Source organism: Hemiscyllium ocellatum, unplaced genomic scaffold (assembly GCF_020745735.1).
Source record: "Hemiscyllium ocellatum isolate sHemOce1 unplaced genomic scaffold, sHemOce1.pat.X.cur. scaffold_2594_pat_ctg1, whole genome shotgun sequence".
NCBI classification, from domain to species: domain Eukaryota; kingdom Metazoa; phylum Chordata; class Chondrichthyes; order Orectolobiformes; family Hemiscylliidae; genus Hemiscyllium; species Hemiscyllium ocellatum.
Genome location: NW_026868142.1, coordinates 30,001 through 47,886, shown reverse-complemented (window position 1 = coordinate 47,886; position 17,886 = coordinate 30,001). Strand labels below are relative to the sequence as shown.

The 17,886-nt window shown below is 52.0% G+C and overlaps 9 non-coding genes and 2 pseudogenes across 9 annotated transcripts; all 11 read right to left on the bottom strand.

Annotated features, from left to right (window-relative positions):
• Nucleotides 1–640: 640 nt before the first annotated feature.
• LOC132812177 (5S ribosomal RNA) lies at nucleotides 641–759 on the bottom strand. The gene has a single exon (XR_009643503.1). It is a non-coding gene; the product is annotated as a 5S ribosomal RNA (ribosomal RNA).
• Nucleotides 760–2,288: 1,529 nt separating this feature from the next.
• On the bottom strand, nucleotides 2,289–2,407 carry LOC132812176 (5S ribosomal RNA). Its single transcript, XR_009643502.1, has one exon. It is a non-coding gene; the product is annotated as a 5S ribosomal RNA (ribosomal RNA).
• Nucleotides 2,408–3,936: 1,529 nt separating this feature from the next.
• LOC132812185 (5S ribosomal RNA) lies at nucleotides 3,937–4,055 on the bottom strand. The gene has a single exon (XR_009643511.1). It is a non-coding gene; the product is annotated as a 5S ribosomal RNA (ribosomal RNA).
• A 1,544-nt stretch (nucleotides 4,056–5,599) lies between these two features.
• Nucleotides 5,600–5,708, bottom strand: LOC132812201 (5S ribosomal RNA; annotated as a pseudogene).
• A 1,526-nt stretch (nucleotides 5,709–7,234) lies between these two features.
• LOC132812190 (5S ribosomal RNA) lies at nucleotides 7,235–7,353 on the bottom strand. The gene has a single exon (XR_009643515.1). It is a non-coding gene; the product is annotated as a 5S ribosomal RNA (ribosomal RNA).
• A 1,531-nt stretch (nucleotides 7,354–8,884) lies between these two features.
• On the bottom strand, nucleotides 8,885–9,003 carry LOC132812186 (5S ribosomal RNA). The gene has a single exon (XR_009643512.1). It is a non-coding gene; the product is annotated as a 5S ribosomal RNA (ribosomal RNA).
• Nucleotides 9,004–10,532: 1,529 nt separating this feature from the next.
• LOC132812184 (5S ribosomal RNA) lies at nucleotides 10,533–10,651 on the bottom strand. The gene has a single exon (XR_009643510.1). It is a non-coding gene; the product is annotated as a 5S ribosomal RNA (ribosomal RNA).
• A 1,529-nt stretch (nucleotides 10,652–12,180) lies between these two features.
• Nucleotides 12,181–12,299, bottom strand: LOC132812183 (5S ribosomal RNA). Its single transcript, XR_009643509.1, has one exon. It is a non-coding gene; the product is annotated as a 5S ribosomal RNA (ribosomal RNA).
• Nucleotides 12,300–13,844: 1,545 nt separating this feature from the next.
• On the bottom strand, nucleotides 13,845–13,953 carry LOC132812202 (5S ribosomal RNA; annotated as a pseudogene).
• Nucleotides 13,954–15,482: 1,529 nt separating this feature from the next.
• On the bottom strand, nucleotides 15,483–15,601 carry LOC132812188 (5S ribosomal RNA). Its single transcript, XR_009643514.1, has one exon. It is a non-coding gene; the product is annotated as a 5S ribosomal RNA (ribosomal RNA).
• Nucleotides 15,602–17,129: 1,528 nt separating this feature from the next.
• Nucleotides 17,130–17,248, bottom strand: LOC132812170 (5S ribosomal RNA). Its single transcript, XR_009643496.1, has one exon. It is a non-coding gene; the product is annotated as a 5S ribosomal RNA (ribosomal RNA).
• Nucleotides 17,249–17,886: the final 638 nt, after the last annotated feature.

The window sequence follows — 17,886 nt, the reverse complement described above, 5'->3', positions numbered from 1 at the left end:
TGTACCCTCGAGTTTAGAAGACTGAGAGGGGATCTGATTGAGACATTTCAGATCATCAAAGGATTGGACACTCTGGCGGCAGGAAACATGTTTCCGCTGCTGGGTGAGTGCCGAAACAGAGGACACTGCTTAAAAATACGGGGTAGACCATTTAGGACAGAGATGAGGAGAAACTTCTTCACCCAGAGAGTGGTGGCTGTGTGGAATGCTCTGCCCCAGAGGGCAGTGGAGGCCCAGTCTCTGGATTCATTTAAGAAAGAGTTGCATAGAGCTCTCAAGGATAGTGGAATCAAGGGTTACGGAGATAAGGCAGGAACAGGATACTGATTAAGGATGATCAGCCATGATCATATTGAATGGTGGTGCAGGCTCGAAAGGCAGAATGGCCAACTCCTGCACCTATTGTCCTCCTTTCCTGACTGCCACCCGCAGACAGCGTGCAGCCCCAATCCCTTTCTTTCCGTCTTTCTCGCTGATTTCGGCAGCGCTCCGCTCTCCTCCCCTCCCTGTCTGGTGCCTGCAGGCGACTGATGGCCGGCACAGCAGCAGCAGCAGCAGCAGCAAAAATAACCTGCCGCTCCATTGCGTGGCACAACACAAGTGCAGAGGGGTGACTTGAGCAGCCCCTGCTGGCGGAAAAAGCCTACTGCACCTGGTATTCCCAGGCGGTCTCCCATCCAAGTACTAACCAGGCCTGAGTCTGCTTAGCTTCTGAGATCAGACGAGATCGGGCGTTTTCAGACTAGTATGGCAGTAGGCACCGGCCCCTTCCTTTTCTCCCTACTTCAAGGCGTGCTGGCCAGCCACATTTTCTTTGCTGCTCTTTCTCTTTATCCCCTTTGTTTTTTTTTTCTCTTTTCTCTTTGCTCTTCCTCCTCTGTGCGTGCTTCCCTCCCTCCGTCCCTCCAGCTGCCTTTCAGCCAGCCCTTGCCCACCAGGCTCCTGTAGTCTCCCACATCCCCACGCAGGCCAACTGCAAGCCCTCCCCCTGCTTCATAAGGCTGCAGCCTGCATTCTCTCATCCTTCCGCACTCCTCCACGCCTCCCTTTCCCAATGGCAGGCAGTGGCCAGGGGGGTACCGCAGGCATCACTACTGGCACCGCAGCTTTTTACCATATATCTTAACCATCTACAAGATGCTATTAGCCATAACATTAGCAAATTTGCTGATGATACTAAGCTGGCTGGCAGGGTGAAATGTCATCAGGATGTTAGCAGATTACAGGGTGACCTGGACAAGTTAGGTGAGTGGCCAGATGCAATTTAATGTGGATAAATCAATGGTTACCCACTTTGGTGCAAGGCAGATTACTACCTAAATGGAATCAATTTAGCTCAAGGGGCAGGACAGAGAGATCTGGGGGTTCCTGTACACCACTCAATGAAGGTAAGCATGCAGGTACAGCAGGTAGTGAAGAAGGCTAATAGCATGCTGGCCTTCATAACAAGAGGGATGGAGTATAGAAGCAAAGAGGTTCTTTTGCAGCTGTACAGGGCCCTGGTGAGACCACACCTGGAGTACTGTGTGCAGTTCTGCTCTCCAGATTTGATTCTGGCTATTGAGGGAATGCAGCGTAGGTTCACCAGGTCAATTCCTGGACTGGCGGGATTACCTTACACTGAAAGACTGGAGCGACTGGGCTTGTGTGTACCCTCGAGTTTAGAAGACTGAGAGGGGATCTGATTGAGACATTTCAGATCATCAAAGGATTGGACACTCTGGCGGCAGGAAACATGTTTCCGCTGCTGGGTGAGTGCCGAAACAGAGGACACTGCTTAAAAATACGGGGTAGACCATTTAGGACAGAGATGAGGAGAAACTTCTTCACCCAGAGAGTGGTGGCTGTGTGGAATGCTCTGCCCCAGAGGGCAGTGGAGGCCCAGTCTCTGGATTCATTTAAGAAAGAGTTGCATAGAGCTCTCAAGGATAGTGGAATCAAGGGTTACGGAGATAAGGCAGGAACAGGATACTGATTAAGGATGATCAGCCATGATCATATTGAATGGTGGTGCAGGCTCGAAAGGCAGAATGGCCAACTCCTGCACCTATTGTCCTCCTTTCCTGACTGCCACCCGCAGACAGCGTGCAGCCCCAATCCCTTTCTTTCCGTCTTTCTCGCTGATTTCGGCAGCGCTCCGCTCTCCTCCCCTCCCTGTCTGGTGCCTGCAGGCGACTGATGGCCGGCACAGCAGCAGCAGCAGCAGCAGCAAAAATAACCTGCCGCTCCATTGCGTGGCACAACACAAGTGCAGAGGGGTGACTTGAGCAGCCCCTGCTGGCGGAAAAAGCCTACTGCACCTGGTATTCCCAGGCGGTCTCCCATCCAAGTACTAACCAGGCCTGAGTCTGCTTAGCTTCTGAGATCAGACGAGATCGGGCGTTTTCAGACTAGTATGGCAGTAGGCACCGGCCCCTTCCTTTTCTCCCTACTTCAAGGCGTGCTGGCCAGCCACATTTTCTTTGCTGCTCTTTCTCTTTATCCCCTTTGTTTTTTTTTTCTCTTTTCTCTTTGCTCTTCCTCCTCTGTGCGTGCTTCCCTCCCTCCGTCCCTCCAGCTGCCTTTCAGCCAGCCCTTGCCCACCAGGCTCCTGTAGTCTCCCACATCCCCACGCAGGCCAACTGCAAGCCCTCCCCCTGCTTCATAAGGCTGCAGCCTGCATTCTCTCATCCTTCCGCACTCCTCCACGCCTCCCTTTCCCAATGGCAGGCAGTGGCCAGGGGGGTACCGCAGGGATCACTACTGGCACCGCAGCTTTTTACCATATATCTTAACCATCTACAAGATGCTATTAGCCATAACATTAGCAAATTTGCTGATGATACTAAGCTGGCTGGCAGGGTGAAATGTCATCAGGATGTTAGCAGATTACAGGGTGACCTGGACAAGTTAGGTGAGTGGCCAGATGCAATTTAATGTGGATAAATCAATGGTTACCCACTTTGGTGCAAGGCAGATTACTACCTAAATGGAATCAATTTAGGTCAAGGGGCAGGACAGAGAGATCTGGGGGTTCCTGTACACCACTCAATGAAGGTAAGCATGCAGGTACAGCAGGTAGTGAAGAAGGCTCATAGCATGCTGGCCTTCATAACAAGAGGGATGGAGTATAGAAGCAAAGAGGTTCTTTTGCAGCTGTACAGGGCCCTGGTGAGACCACACCTGGAGTACTGTGTGCAGTTCTGCTCTCCAGATTTGATTCTGGCTATTGAGGGAATGCAGCGTAGGTTCACCAGGTCAATTCCTGGACTGGCGGGATTACCTTACACTGAAAGACTGGAGCGACTGGGCTTGTGTGTACCCTCGAGTTTAGAAGACTGAGAGGGGATCTGATTGAGACATTTCAGATCATCAAAGGATTGGACACTCTGGCGGCAGGAAACATGTTTCCGCTGCTGGGTGAGTGCCGAAACAGAGGACACTGCTTAAAAATACGGGGTAGACCATTTAGGACAGAGATGAGGAGAAACTTCTTCACCCAGAGAGTGGTGGCTGTGTGGAATGCTCTGCCCCAGAGGGCAGTGGAGGCCCAGTCTCTGGATTCATTTAAGAAAGAGTTGCATAGAGCTCTCAAGGATACTGGAATCAAGGGTTACGGAGATAAGGCAGGAACAGGATACTGATTAAGGATGATCAGCCATGATCATATTGAATGGTGGTGCAGGCTCGAAAGGCAGAATGGCCAACTCCTGCACCTATTGTCCTCCTTTCCTGACTGCCACCCGCAGACAGCGTGCAGCCCCAATCCCTTTCTTTCCGTCTTTCTCGCTGATTTCGGCAGCGCTCCGCTCTCCTCCCCTCCCTGTCTGGTGCCTGCAGGCGACTGATGGCCGGCACAGCAGCAGCAGCAGCAGCAGCAAAAATAACCTGCCGCTCCATTGCGTGGCACAACACAAGTGCAGAGGGGTGACTTGAGCAGCCCCTGCTGGCGGAAAAAGCCTACTGCACCTGGTATTCCCAGGCGGTCTCCCATCCAAGTACTAACCAGGCCTGAGTCTGCTTAGCTTCTGAGATCAGACGAGATCGGGCGTTTTCAGACTAGTATGGCCGTAGGCACCGGCCCCTTCCTTTTCTCCCTACTTCAAGGCGTGCTGGCCAGCCACATTTCTTTGCTGCTCTTTCTCTTTATCCCCTTTGTTTTTTTTTTCTCTTTTCTCTTTGCTCTTCCTCCTCTGTGCGTGCTTCCCTCCCTCCGTCCCTCCAGCTGCCTTTCAGCCAGCCCTTGCCCACCAGGCTCCTGTAGTCTCCCACATCCCCACGCAGGCCAACTGCAAGCCCTCCCCCTGCTTCATAAGGCTGCAGCCTGCATTCTCTCATCCTTCCGCACTCCTCCACGCCTCCCTTTCCCAATGGCAGGCAGTGGCCAGGGGGGGTACCGCAGGGATCACTACTGGCACCGCAGCTTTTTACCATATATCTTAACCATCTACAAGATGCTATTAGCCATAACATTAGCAAATTTGCTGATGATACTAAGCTGGCTGGCAGGGTGAAATGTCATCAGGATGTTAGCAGATTACAGGGTGACCTGGACAAGTTAGGTGAGTGGCCAGATGCAATTTAATGTGGATAAATCAATGGTTACCCACTTTGGTGCAAGGCAGATTACTACCTAAATGGAATCAATTTAGGTCAAGGGGCAGGACAGAGAGATCTGGGGGTTCCTGTACACCACTCAATGAAGGTAAGCATGCAGGTACAGCAGGTAGTGAAGAAGGCTCATAGCATGCTGGCCTTCATAACAAGAGGGATGGAGTATAGAAGCAAAGAGGTTCTTTTGCAGCTGTACAGGGCCCTGGTGAGACCACACCTGGAGTACTGTGTGCAGTTCTGCTCTCCAGATTTGATTCTGGCTATTGAGGGAATGCAGCGTAGGTTCACCAGGTCAATTCCTGGACTGGCGGGATTACCTTACACTGAAAGACTGGAGCGACTGGGCTTGTGTGTACCCTCGAGTTTAGAAGACTGAGAGGGGATCTGATTGAGACATTTCAGATCATCAAAGGATTGGACACTCTGGCGGCAGGAAACATGTTTCCTGCTGGGTGAGTGCCGAAACAGAGGACACTGCTTAAAAATACGGGGTAGACCATTTAGGACAGAGATGAGGAGAAACTTCTTCACCCAGAGAGTGGTGGCGGTGTGGAATGCTCTGCCCCAGAGGGCAGTGGAGGCCCAGTCTCTGGATTCATTTAAGAAAGAGTTGCATAGAGCTCTCAAGGATAGTGGAATCAAGGGTTACGGAGATAAGGCAGGAACAGGATACTGATTAAGGATGATCAGCCATGATCATATTGAATGGTGGTGCAGGCTCGAAAGGCAGAATGGCCAACTCCTGCACCTATTGTCCTCCTTTCCTGACTGCCACCCCGCAGACAGCGTGCAGCCCCAATCCCTTTCTTTCCGTCTTTCTCGCTGATTTCGGCAGCGCTCCGCTCTCCTCCCCTCCCTGTCTGGTGCCTGCAGGCGACTGATGGCCGGCACAGCAGCAGCAGCAGCAGCAGCAGCAGCAGCAGCAGCAAAAATAACCTGCCGCTCCATTGCGTGGCACAACACAAGTGCAGAGGGGTGACTTGAGCAGCCCCTGCTGGCGGAAAAAGGCCTACTGCACCTGGTATTCCCAGGCGGTCTCCCATCCAAGTACTAACCAGGCCTGAGTCTGCTTAGCTTCCGAGATCAGGCGTTTCCAGACTAGTATGGCCGTAGGCACTGGCCTCTTCCTTTTCTCCCTACTTCAAGGCGTGCTGGCCAGCCACATTTTCTTTGCTGCTCTTTCTCTTTATCCCCTTTGTTTTTTTTTTCTCTTTTCTCTTTGCTCTTCCTCCTCTGTGCGTGCTTCCCTCCCTCCGTCCCTCCAGCTGCCTTTCAGCCAGCCCTTGCCCACCAGGCTCCTGTAGTCTCCCACATCCCCACGCAGGCCAACTGCAAGCCCTCCCCCTGCTTCATAAGGCTGCAGCCTGCATTCTCTCATCCTTCCGCACTCCTCCACGCCTCCCTTTCCCAATGGCAGGCAGTGGCCAGGGGGGTACCGCAGGGATCACTACTGGCACCGCAGCTTTTTACCATATATCTTAACCATCTACAAGATGCTATTAGCCATAACATTAGCAAATTTGCTGATGATACTAAGCTGGCTGCAGGGTGAAATGTCATCAGGATGTTAGCAGATTACAGGGTGACCTGGACAAGTTAGGTGAGTGGCCAGATGCAATTTAATGTGGATAAATCAATGGTTACCCACTTTGGTGCAAGGCAGATTACTACCTAAATGGAATCAATTTAGGTCAAGGGGCAGGACAGAGAGATCTGGGGGTTCCTGTACACCACTCAATGAAGGTAAGCATGCAGGTACAGCAGGTAGTGAAGAAGGCTAATAGCATGCTGGCCTTCATAACAAGAGGGATGGAGTATAGAAGCAAAGAGGTTCTTTTGCACCTGTACAGGGCCCTGGTGAGACCACACCTGGAGTACTGTGTGCAGTTCTGCTCTCCAGATTTGATTCTGGCTATTGAGGGAATGCAGCGTAGGTTCACCAGGTCAATTCCTGGACTGGCGGGATTACCTTACACTGAAAGACTGGAGCGACTGGGCTTGTGTGTACCCTCGAGTTTAGAAGACTGAGAGGGGATCTGATTGAGACATTTCAGATCATCAAAGGATTGGACACTCTGGCGGCAGGAAACATGTTTCCGCTGCTGGGTGAGTGCCGAAACAGAGGACACTGCTTAAAAATACGGGGTAGACCATTTAGGACAGAGATGAGGAGAAACTTCTTCACCCAGAGAGTGGTGGCTGTGTGGAATGCTCTGCCCCAGAGGGCAGTGGAGGCCCAGTCTCTGGATTCATTTAAGAAAGAGTTGCATAGAGCTCTCAAGGATAGTGGAATCAAGGGTTACGGAGATAAGGCAGGAACAGGATACTGATTAAGGATGATCAGCCATGATCATATTGAATGGTGGTGCAGGCTCGAAAGGCAGAATGGCCAACTCCTGCACCTATTGTCCTCCTTTCCTGACTGCCACCCGCAGACAGCGTGCAGCCCCAATCCCTTTCTTTCCGTCTTTCTCGCTGATTTCGGCAGCGCTCCGCTCTCCTCCCCTCCCTGTCTGGTGCCTGCAGGCGACTGATGGCCGGCACAGCAGCAGCAGCAGCAGCAAAAAAAAACCTGCCGCTCCATTGCGTGGCACAACACAAGTGCAGAGGGGTGACTTGAGCAGCCCCTGCTGGCGGAAAAAGCCTACTGCACCTGGTATTCCCAGGCGGTCTCCCATCCAAGTACTAACCAGGCCTGAGTCTGCTTAGTTTCCGAGATCAGACGAGATCGGGCGTTTTCAGACTAGTATGGCCGCAGGCACCGGCCCCTTCCTTTTCTCCCTACTTCAAGGCGTGCTGGCCAGCCACATTTTCTTTGCTGCTCTTTCTCTTTATCCCCTTTGTTTTTTTTTTTTCTCTTTTCTCTTTGCTCTTCCTCCTCTGTGCGTGCTTCCCTCCCTCCGTCCCTCCAGCTGCCTTTCAGCCAGCCCTTGCCCACCAGGCTCCTGTAGTCTCCCACATCCCACGCAGGCCAACTGCAAGCCCTCCCCCCTGCTTCATAAGGCTGCAGCCTGCATTCTCTCATCCTTCCGCACTCCTCCACGCCTCCCTTTCCCAATGGCAGGCAGTGGCCAGGGGGGTACCGCAGGGATCACTACTGGCACCGCAGCTTTTTACCATATATCTTAACCATCTACAAGATGCTATTAGCCATAACATTAGCAAATTTGCTGATGATACTAAGCTGGCTGGCAGGGTGAAATGTCATCAGGATGTTAGCAGATTACAGGGTGACCTGGACAAGTTAGGTGAGTGGCCAGATGCAATTTAATGTGGATAAATCAATGGTTACCCACTTTGGTGCAAGGCAGATTACTACCTAAATGGAATCAATTTAGGTCAAGGGGCAGGACAGAGAGATCTGGGGGTTCCTGTACACCACTTAATGAAGGTAAGCATGCAGGTACAGCAGGTAGTGAAGAAGGCTAATAGCATGCTGGCCTTCATAACAAGAGGGATGGAGTATAGAAGCAAAGAGGTTCTTTTGCAGCTGTACAGGGCCCTGGTGAGACCACACCTGGAGTACTGTGTGCAGTTCTGCTCTCCAGATTTGATTCTGGCTATTGAGGGAATGCAGCGTAGGTTCACCAGGTCAATTCCTGGACTGGCGGGATTACCTTACACTGAAAGACTGGAGCGACTGGGCTTGTGTGTACCCTCGAGTTTAGAAGACTGAGAGGGGATCTGATTGAGACATTTCAGATCATCAAAGGATTGGACACTCTGGCGGCAGGAAACATGTTTCCGCTGCTGGGTGAGTGCCGAAACAGAGGACACTGCTTAAAAATACGGGGTAGACCATTTAGGACAGAGATGAGGAGAAACTTCTTCACCCAGAGAGTGGTGGCTGTGTGGAATGCTCTGCCCCAGAGGGCAGTGGAGGCCCAGTCTCTGGATTCATTTAAGAAAGAGTTGCATAGAGCTCTCAAGGATAGTGGAATCAAGGGTTACGGAGATAAGGCAGGAACAGGATACTGATTAAGGATGATCAGCCATGATCATATTGAATGGTGGTGCAGGCTCGAAAGGCAGAATGGCCAACTCCTGCACCTATTGTCCTCCTTTCCTGACTGCCACCCTCAGACAGCGTGCAGCCCCAATCCCTTTCTTTCCGTCTTTCTCGCTGATTTCGGCAGCGCTCCGCTCTCCTCCCCTCCCTGTCTGGTGCCTGCAGGCGACTGATGGCCGGCACAGCAGCAGCAGCAGCAGCAGCAAAAATAACCTGCCGCTCCATTGCGTGGCACAACACAAGTGCAGAGGGGTGACTTGAGCAGCCCCTGCTGGCGGAAAAAGCCTACTGCACCTGGTATTCCCAGGCGGTCTCCCATCCAAGTACTAACCAGGCCTGAGTCTGCTTAGTTTCCGAGATCAGACGAGATCGGGCGTTTTCAGACTAGTATGGCCGTAGGCACTGGCCCCTTCCTTTTCTCCCTACTTCAAGGCGTGCTGGCCAGCCACATTTTCTTTGCTGCTCTTTCTCTTTATCCCCTTTGTTTTTTTTTTCTCTTTTCTCTTTGCTCTTCCTCCTCTGTGCGTGCTTCCCTCCCTCCGTCCCTCCAGCTGCCTTTCAGCCAGCCCTTGCCCACCAGGCTCCTGTAGTCTCCCACATCCCCACGCAGGCCAACTGCAAGCCCTCCCCCTGCTTCATAAGGCTGCAGCCTGCATTCTCTCATCCTTCCGCACTCCTCCACGCCTCCCTTTCCCAATGGCAGGCAGTGGCCAGGGGGGTACCGCAGGGATCACTACTGGCACCGCAGCTTTTTACCATATATCTTAACCATCTACAAGATGCTATTAGCCATAACATTAGCAAATTTGCTGATGATACTAAGCTGGCTGGCAGGGTGAAATGTCATCAGGATGTTAGCAGATTACAGGGTGACCTGGACAAGTTAGGTGAGTGGCCAGATGCAATTTAATGTGGATAAATCAATGGTTACCCACTTTGGTGCAAGGCAGATTACTACCTAAATGGAATCAATTTAGGTCAAGGGGCAGGACAGAGAGATCTGGGGGTTCCTGTACACCACTCAATGAAGGTAAGCATGCAGGTACAGCAGGTAGTGAAGAAGGCTAATAGCATGCTGGCCTTCATAACAAGAGGGATGGAGTATAGAAGCAAAGAGGTTCTTTTGCAGCTGTACAGGGCCCTGGTGAGACCACACCTGGAGTACTGTGTGCAGTTCTGCTCTCCAGATTTGATTCTGGCTATTGAGGGAATGCAGCGTAGGTTCACCAGGTCAATTCCTGGACTGGCGGGATTACCTTACACTGAAAGACTGGAGCGACTGGGCTTGTGTGTACCCTCGAGTTTAGAAGACTGAGAGGGGATCTGATTGAGACATTTCAGATCATCAAAGGATTGGACACTCTGGCGGCAGGAAACATGTTTCCGCTGCTGGGTGAGTGCCGAAACAGAGGACACTGCTTAAAAATACGGGGTAGACCATTTAGGACAGAGATGAGGAGAAACTTCTTCACCCAGAGAGTGGTGGCTGTGTGGAATGCTCTGCCCCAGAGGGCAGTGGAGGCCCAGTCTCTGGATTCATTTAAGAAAGAGTTGCATAGAGCTCTCAAGGATAGTGGAATCAAGGGTTACGGAGATAAGGCAGGAACAGGATACTGATTAAGGATGATCAGCCATGATCATATTGAATGGTGGTGCAGGCTCGAAAGGCAGAATGGCCAACTCCTGCACCTATTGTCCTCCTTTCCTGACTGCCACCCGCAGACAGCGTGCAGCCCCAATCCCTTTCTTTCCGTCTTTCTCGCTGATTTCGGCAGCGCTCCGCTCTCCTCCCCTCCCTGTCTGGTGCCTGCAGGCGACTGATGGCCGGCACAGCAGCAGCAGCAGCAGCAGCAAAAATAACCTGCCGCTCCATTGCGTGGCACAACACAAGTGCAGAGGGGTGACTTGAGCAGCCCCTGCTGGCGGAAAAAGCCTACTGCACCTGGTATTCCCAGGCGGTCTCCCATCCAAGTACTAACCAGGCCTGAGTCTGCTTAGCTTCTGAGATCAGACGAGATCGGGCGTTTTCAGACTAGTATGGCCGTAGGCACTGGCCCCTTCCTTTTCTCCCTACTTCAAGGCGTGCTGGCCAGCCACATTTTCTTTGCTGCTCTTTCTCTTTATCCCCTTTGTTTTTTTTTTCTCTTTTCTCTTTGCTCTTCCTCCTCTGTGCGTGCTTCCCTCCCTCCGTCCCTCCAGCTGCCTTTCAGCCAGCCCTTGCCCACCAGGCTCCTGTAGTCTCCCACATCCCCACGCAGGCCAACTGCAAGCCCTCCCCCTGCTTCATAAGGCTGCAGCCTGCATTCTCTCATCCTTCCGCACTCCTCCACGCCTCCCTTTCCCAATGGCAGGCAGTGGCCAGGGGGGTACCGCAGGGATCACTACTGGCACCGCAGCTTTTTACCATATATCTTAACCATCTACAAGATGCTATTAGCCATAACATTAGCAAATTTGCTGATGATACTAAGCTGGCTGGCAGGGTGAAATGTCATCAGGATGTTAGCAGATTACAGGGTGACCTGGACAAGTTAGGTGAGTGGCCAGATGCAATTTAATGTGGATAAATCAATGGTTACCCACTTTGGTGCAAGGCAGATTACTACCTAAATGGAATCAATTTAGGTCAAGGGGCAGGACAGAGAGATCTGGGGGTTCCTGTACACCACTCAATGAAGGTAAGCATGCAGGTACAGCAGGTAGTGAAGAAGGCTCATAGCATGCTGGCCTTCATAACAAGAGGGATGGAGTATAGAAGCAAAGAGGTTCTTTTGCAGCTGTACAGGGCCCTGGTGAGACCACACCTGGAGTACTGTGTGCAGTTCTGCTCTCCAGATTTGATTCTGGCTATTGAGGGAATGCAGCGTAGGTTCACCAGGTCAATTCCTGGACTGGCGGGATTACCTTACACTGAAAGACTGGAGCGACTGGGCTTGTGTGTACCCTCGAGTTTAGAAGACTGAGAGGGGATCTGATTGAGACATTTCAGATCATCAAAGGATTGGACACTCTGGCGGCAGGAAACATGTTTCCGCTGCTGGGTGAGTGCCGAAACAGAGGACACTGCTTAAAAATACGGGGTAGACCATTTAGGACAGAGATGAGGAGAAACTTCTTCACCCAGAGAGTGGTGGCTGTGTGGAATGCTCTGCCCCAGAGGGCAGTGGAGGCCCAGTCTCTGGATTCATTTAAGAAAGAGTTGCATAGAGCTCTCAAGGATAGTGGAATCAAGGGTTACGGAGATAAGGCAGGAACAGGATACTGATTAAGGATGATCAGCCATGATCATATTGAATGGTGGTGCAGGCTCGAAAGGCAGAATGGCCAACTCCTGCACCTATTGTCCTCCTTTCCTGACTGCCACCCGCAGACAGCGTGCAGCCCCAATCCCTTTCTTTCCGTCTTTCTCGCTGATTTCGGCAGCGCTCCGCTCTCCTCCCCTCCCTGTCTGGTGCCTGCAGGCGACTGATGGCCGGCACAGCAGCAGCAGCAGCAGCAGCAAAAATAACCTGCCGCTCCATTGCGTGGCACAACACAAGTGCAGAGGGGTGACTTGAGCAGCCCCTGCTGGCGGAAAAAGCCTACTGCACCTGGTATTCCCAGGCGGTCTCCCATCCAAGTACTAACCAGGCCTGAGTCTGCTTAGCTTCTGAGATCAGACGAGATCGGGCGTTTTCAGACTAGTATGGCCGTAGGCACCGGCCCCTTCCTTTTCTCCCTACTTCAAGGCGTGCTGGCCAGCCACATTTTCTTTGCTGCTCTTTCTCTTTATCCCCTTTGTTTTTTTTTTCTCTTTTCTCTTTGCTCTTCCTCCTCTGTGCGTGCTTCCCTCCCTCCGTCCCTCCAGCTGCCTTTCAGCCAGCCCTTGCCCACCAGGCTCCTGTAGTCTCCCACATCCCCACGCAGGCCAACTGCAAGCCCTCCCCCTGCTTCATAAGGCTGCAGCCTGCATTCTCTCATCCTTCCGCACTCCTCCACGCCTCCCTTTCCCAATGGCAGGCAGTGGCCAGGGGGGTACCGCAGGGATCACTACTGGCACCGCAGCTTTTTACCATATATCTTAACCATCTACAAGATGCTATTAGCCATAACATTAGCAAATTTGCTGATGATACTAAGCTGGCTGGCAGGGTGAAATGTCATCAGGATGTTAGCAGATTACAGGGTGACCTGGACAAGTTAGGTGAGTGGCCAGATGCAATTTAATGTGGATAAATCAATGGTTACCCACTTTGGTGCAAGGCAGATTACTACCTAAATGGAATCAATTTAGGTCAAGGGGCAGGACAGAGAGATCTGGGGGGTTCCTGTACACCACTCAATGAAGGTAAGCATGCAGGTACAGCAGGTAGTGAAGAAGGCTCATAGCATGCTGGCCTTCATAACAAGAGGGATGGAGTATAGAAGCAAAGAGGTTCTTTTGCAGCTGTACAGGGCCCTGGTGAGACCACACCTGGAGTACTGTGTGCAGTTCTGCTCTCCAGATTTGATTCTGGCTATTGAGGGAATGCAGCGTAGGTTCACCAGGTCAATTCCTGGACTGGCGGGATTACCTTACACTGAAAGACTGGAGCGACTGGGCTTGTGTGTACCCTCGAGTTTAGAAGACTGAGAGGGGATCTGATTGAGACATTTCAGATCATCAAAGGATTGGACACTCTGGCGGCAGGAAACATGTTTCCGCTGCTGGGTGAGTGCCGAAACAGAGGACACTGCTTAAAAATACGGGGTAGACCATTTAGGACAGAGATGAGGAGAAACTTCTTCACCCAGAGAGTGGTGGCTGTGTGGAATGCTCTGCCCCAGAGGGCAGTGGAGGCCCAGTCTCTGGATTCATTTAAGAAAGAGTTGCATAGAGCTCTCAAGGATAGTGGAATCAAGGGTTACGGAGATAAGGCAGGAACAGGATACTGATTAAGGATGATCAGCCATGATCATATTGAATGGTGGTGCAGGCTCGAAAGGCAGAATGGCCAACTCCTGCACCTATTGTCCTCCTTTCCTGACTGCCACCCGCAGACAGCGTGCAGCCCCAATCCCTTTCTTTCCGTCTTTCTCGCTGATTTCGGCAGCGCTCCGCTCTCCTCCCCTCCCTGTCTGGTGCCTGCAGGCGACTGATGGCCGGCACAGCAGCAGCAGCAGCAGCAGCAGCAGCAGCAGCAGCAAAAATAACCTGCCGCTCCATTGCGTGGCACAACACAAGTGCAGAGGGGTGACTTGAGCAGCCCCTGCTGGCGGAAAAAGCCTACTGCACCTGGTATTCCCAGGCGGTCTCCCATCCAAGTACTAACCAGGCCTGAGTCTGCTTAGCTTCCGAGATCAGGCGTTTCCAGACTAGTATGGCCGTAGGCACTGGCCCCTTCCTTTTCTCCCTACTTCAAGGCGTGCTGGCCAGCCACATTTTCTTTGCTGCTCTTTCTCTTTATCCCCTTTGTTTTTTTTTTCTCTTTTCTCTTTGCTCTTCCTCCTCTGTGCGTGCTTCCCTCCCTCCGTCCCTCCAGCTGCCTTTCAGCCAGCCCTTGCCCACCAGGCTCCTGTAGTCTCCCACATCCCCACGCAGGCCAACTGCAAGCCCTCCCCCTGCTTCATCAGGCTGCAGCCTGCATTCTCTCATCCTTCCGCACTCCTCCACGCCTCCCTTTCCCAATGGCAGGCAGTGGCCAGGGGGGTACCGCAGGGATCACTACTGGCACCGCAGCTTTTTACCATATATCTTAACCATCTACAAGATGCTATTAGCCATAACATTAGCAAATTTGCTGATGATACTAAGCTGGCTGGCAGGGTGAAATGTCATCAGGATGTTAGCAGATTACAGGGTGACCTGGACAAGTTAGGTGAGTGGCCAGATGCAATTTAATGTGGATAAATCAATGGTTACCCACTTTGGTGCAAGGCAGATTACTACCTAAATGGAATCAATTTAGGTCAAGGGGCAGGACAGAGAGATCTGGGGGTTCCTGTACACCACTCAATGAAGGTAAGCATGCAGGTACAGCAGGTAGTGAAGAAGGCTAATAGCATGCTGGCCTTCATAACAAGAGGGATGGAGTATAGAAGCAAAGAGGTTCTTTTGCACCTGTACAGGGCCCTGGTGAGACCACACCTGGAGTACTGTGTGCAGTTCTGCTCTCCAGATTTGATTCTGGCTATTGAGGGAATGCAGCGTAGGTTCACCAGGTCAATTCCTGGACTGGCGGGATTACCTTACACTGAAAGACTGGAGCGACTGGGCTTGTGTGTACCCTCGAGTTTAGAAGACTGAGAGGGGATCTGATTGAGACATTTCAGATCATCAAAGGATTGGACACTCTGGCGGCAGGAAACATGTTTCCGCTGCTGGGTGAGTGCCGAAACAGAGGACACTGCTTAAAAATACGGGGTAGACCATTTAGGACAGAGATGAGGAGAAACTTCTTCACCCAGAGAGTGGTGGCTGTGTGGAATGCTCTGCCCCAGAGGGCAGTGGAGGCCCAGTCTCTGGATTCATTTAAGAAAGAGTTGCATAGAGCTCTCAAGGATAGTGGAATCAAGGGTTACGGAGATAAGGCAGGAACAGGATACTGATTAAGGATGATCAGCCATGATCATATTGAATGGTGGTGCAGGCTCGAAAGGCAGAATGGCCAACTCCTGCACCTATTGTCCTCCTTTCCTGACTGCCACCCGCAGACAGCGTGCAGCCCCAATCCCTTTCTTTCCGTCTTTCTCGCTGATTTCGGCAGCGCTCCGCTCTCCTCCCCTCCCTGTCTGGTGCCTGCAGGCGACTGATGGCCGGCACAGCAGCAGCAGCAGCAGCAGCAAAAATAACCTGCCGCTCCATTGCGTGGCACAACACAAGTGCAGAGGGGTGACTTGAGCAGCCCCTGCTGGCGGAAAAAGCCTACTGCACCTGGTATTCCCAGGCGGTCTCCCATCCAAGTACTAACCAGGCCTGAGTCTGCTTAGTTTCCGAGATCAGACGAGATCGGGCGTTTTCAGACTAGTATGGCCGCAGGCACCGGCCCCTTCCTTTTCTCCCTACTTCAAGGCGTGCTGGCCAGCCACATTTTCTTTGCTGCTCTTTCTCTTTATCCCCTTTGTTTTTTTTTTCTCTTTCTCTTTGCTCTTCCTCCTCTGTGCGTGCTTCCCTCCCTCCGTCCCTCCAGCTGCCTTTCAGCCAGCCCTTGCCCACCAGGCTCCTGTAGTCTCCCACATCCCCACGCAGGCCAACTGCAAGCCCTCCCCCTGCTTCATAAGGCTGCAGCCTGCATTCTCTCATCCTTCCGCACTCCTCCACGCCTCCCTTTCCCAATGGCAGGCAGTGGCCAGGGGGGTACCGCAGGGATCACTACTGGCACCGCAGCTTTTTACCATATATCTTAACCATCTACAAGATGCTATTAGCCATAACATTAGCAAATTTGCTGATGATACTAAGCTGGCTGGCAGGGTGAAATGTCATCAGGATGTTAGCAGATTACAGGGTGACCTGGACAAGTTAGGTGAGTGGCCAGATGCAATTTAATGTGGATAAATCAATGGTTACCCACTTTGGTGCAAGGCAGATTACTACCTAAATGGAATCAATTTAGGTCAAGGGGCAGGACAGAGAGATCTGGGGGTTCCTGTACACCACTTAATGAAGGTAAGCATGCAGGTACAGCAGGTAGTGAAGAAGGCTAATAGCATGCTGGCCTTCATAACAAGAGGGATGGAGTATAGAAGCAAAGAGGTTCTTTTGCAGCTGTACAGGGCCCTGGTGAGACCACACCTGGAGTACTGTGTGCAGTTCTGCTCTCCAGATTTGATTCTGGCTATTGAGGGAATGCAGCGTAGGTTCACCAGGTCAATTCCTGGACTGGCGGGATTACCTTACACTGAAAGACTGGAGCGACTGGGCTTGTGTGTACCCTCGAGTTTAGAAGACTGAGAGGGGATCTGATTGAGACATTTCAGATCATCAAAGGATTGGACACTCTGGCGGCAGGAAACATGTTTCCGCTGCTGGGTGAGTGCCGAAACAGAGGACACTGCTTAAAAATACGGGGTAGACCATTTAGGACAGAGATGAGGAGAAACTTCTTCACCCAGAGAGTGGTGGCTGTGTGGAATGCTCTGCCCCAGAGGGCAGTGGAGGCCCAGTCTCTGGATTCATTTAAGAAAGAGTTGCATAGAGCTCTCAAGGATACTGGAATCAAGGGTTACGGAGATAAGGCAGGAACAGGATACTGATTAAGGATGATCAGCCATGATCATATTGAATGGTGGTGCAGGCTCGAAAGGCAGAATGGCCAACTCCTGCACCTATTGTCCTCCTTTCCTGACTGCCACCCTCAGACAGCGTGCAGCCCCAATCCCTTTCTTTCCGTCTTTCTCGCTGATTTCGGCAGCGCTCCGCTCTCCTCCCCTCCCTGTCTGGTGCCTGCAGGCGACTGATGGCCGGCACAGCAGCAGCAGCAGCAGCAGCAAAAATAACCTGCCGCTCCATTGCGTGGCACAACACAAGTGCAGAGGGGTGACTTGAGCAGCCCCTGCTGGCGGAAAAAGCCTACTGCACCTGGTATTCCCAGGCGGTCTCCCATCCAAGTACTAACCAGGCCTGAGTCTGCTTAGCTTCCGAGATCAGACGAGATCGGGCGTTTTCAGACTAGTATGGCCGTAGGCACCAGCCCCTTCCTTTTCTCCCTACTTCAAGGCGTGCTGGCCAGCCACATTTTCTTTGCTGCTCTTTCTCTTTATCCCCTTTGTTTTTTTTTTCTCTTTTCTCTTTGCTCTTCCTCCTCTGTGCGTGCTTCCCTCCCTCCGTCCCTCCAGCTGCCTTTCAGCCAGCCCTTGCCCACCAGGCTCCTGTAGTCTCCCACATCCCCACGCAGGCCAACTGCAAGCCCTCCCCCTGCTTCATAAGGCTGCAGCCTGCATTCTCTCATCCTTCCGCACTCCTCCACGCCTCCCTTTCCCAATGGCAGGCAGTGGCCAGGGGGGTACCGCAGGGATCACTACTGGCACCGCAGCTTTTTACCATATATCTTAACCATCTACAAGATGCTATTAGCCATAACATTAGCAAATTTGCTGATGATACTAAGCTGGCTGGCAGGGTGAAATGTCATCAGGATGTTAGCAGATTACAGGGTGACCTGGACAAGTTAGGTGAGTGGCCAGATGCAATTTAATGTGGATAAATCAATGGTTACCCACTTTGGTGCAAGGCAGATTACTACCTAAATGGAATCAATTTAGGTCAAGGGGCAGGACAGAGAGATCTGGGGGTTCCTGTACACCACTCAATGAAGGTAAGCATG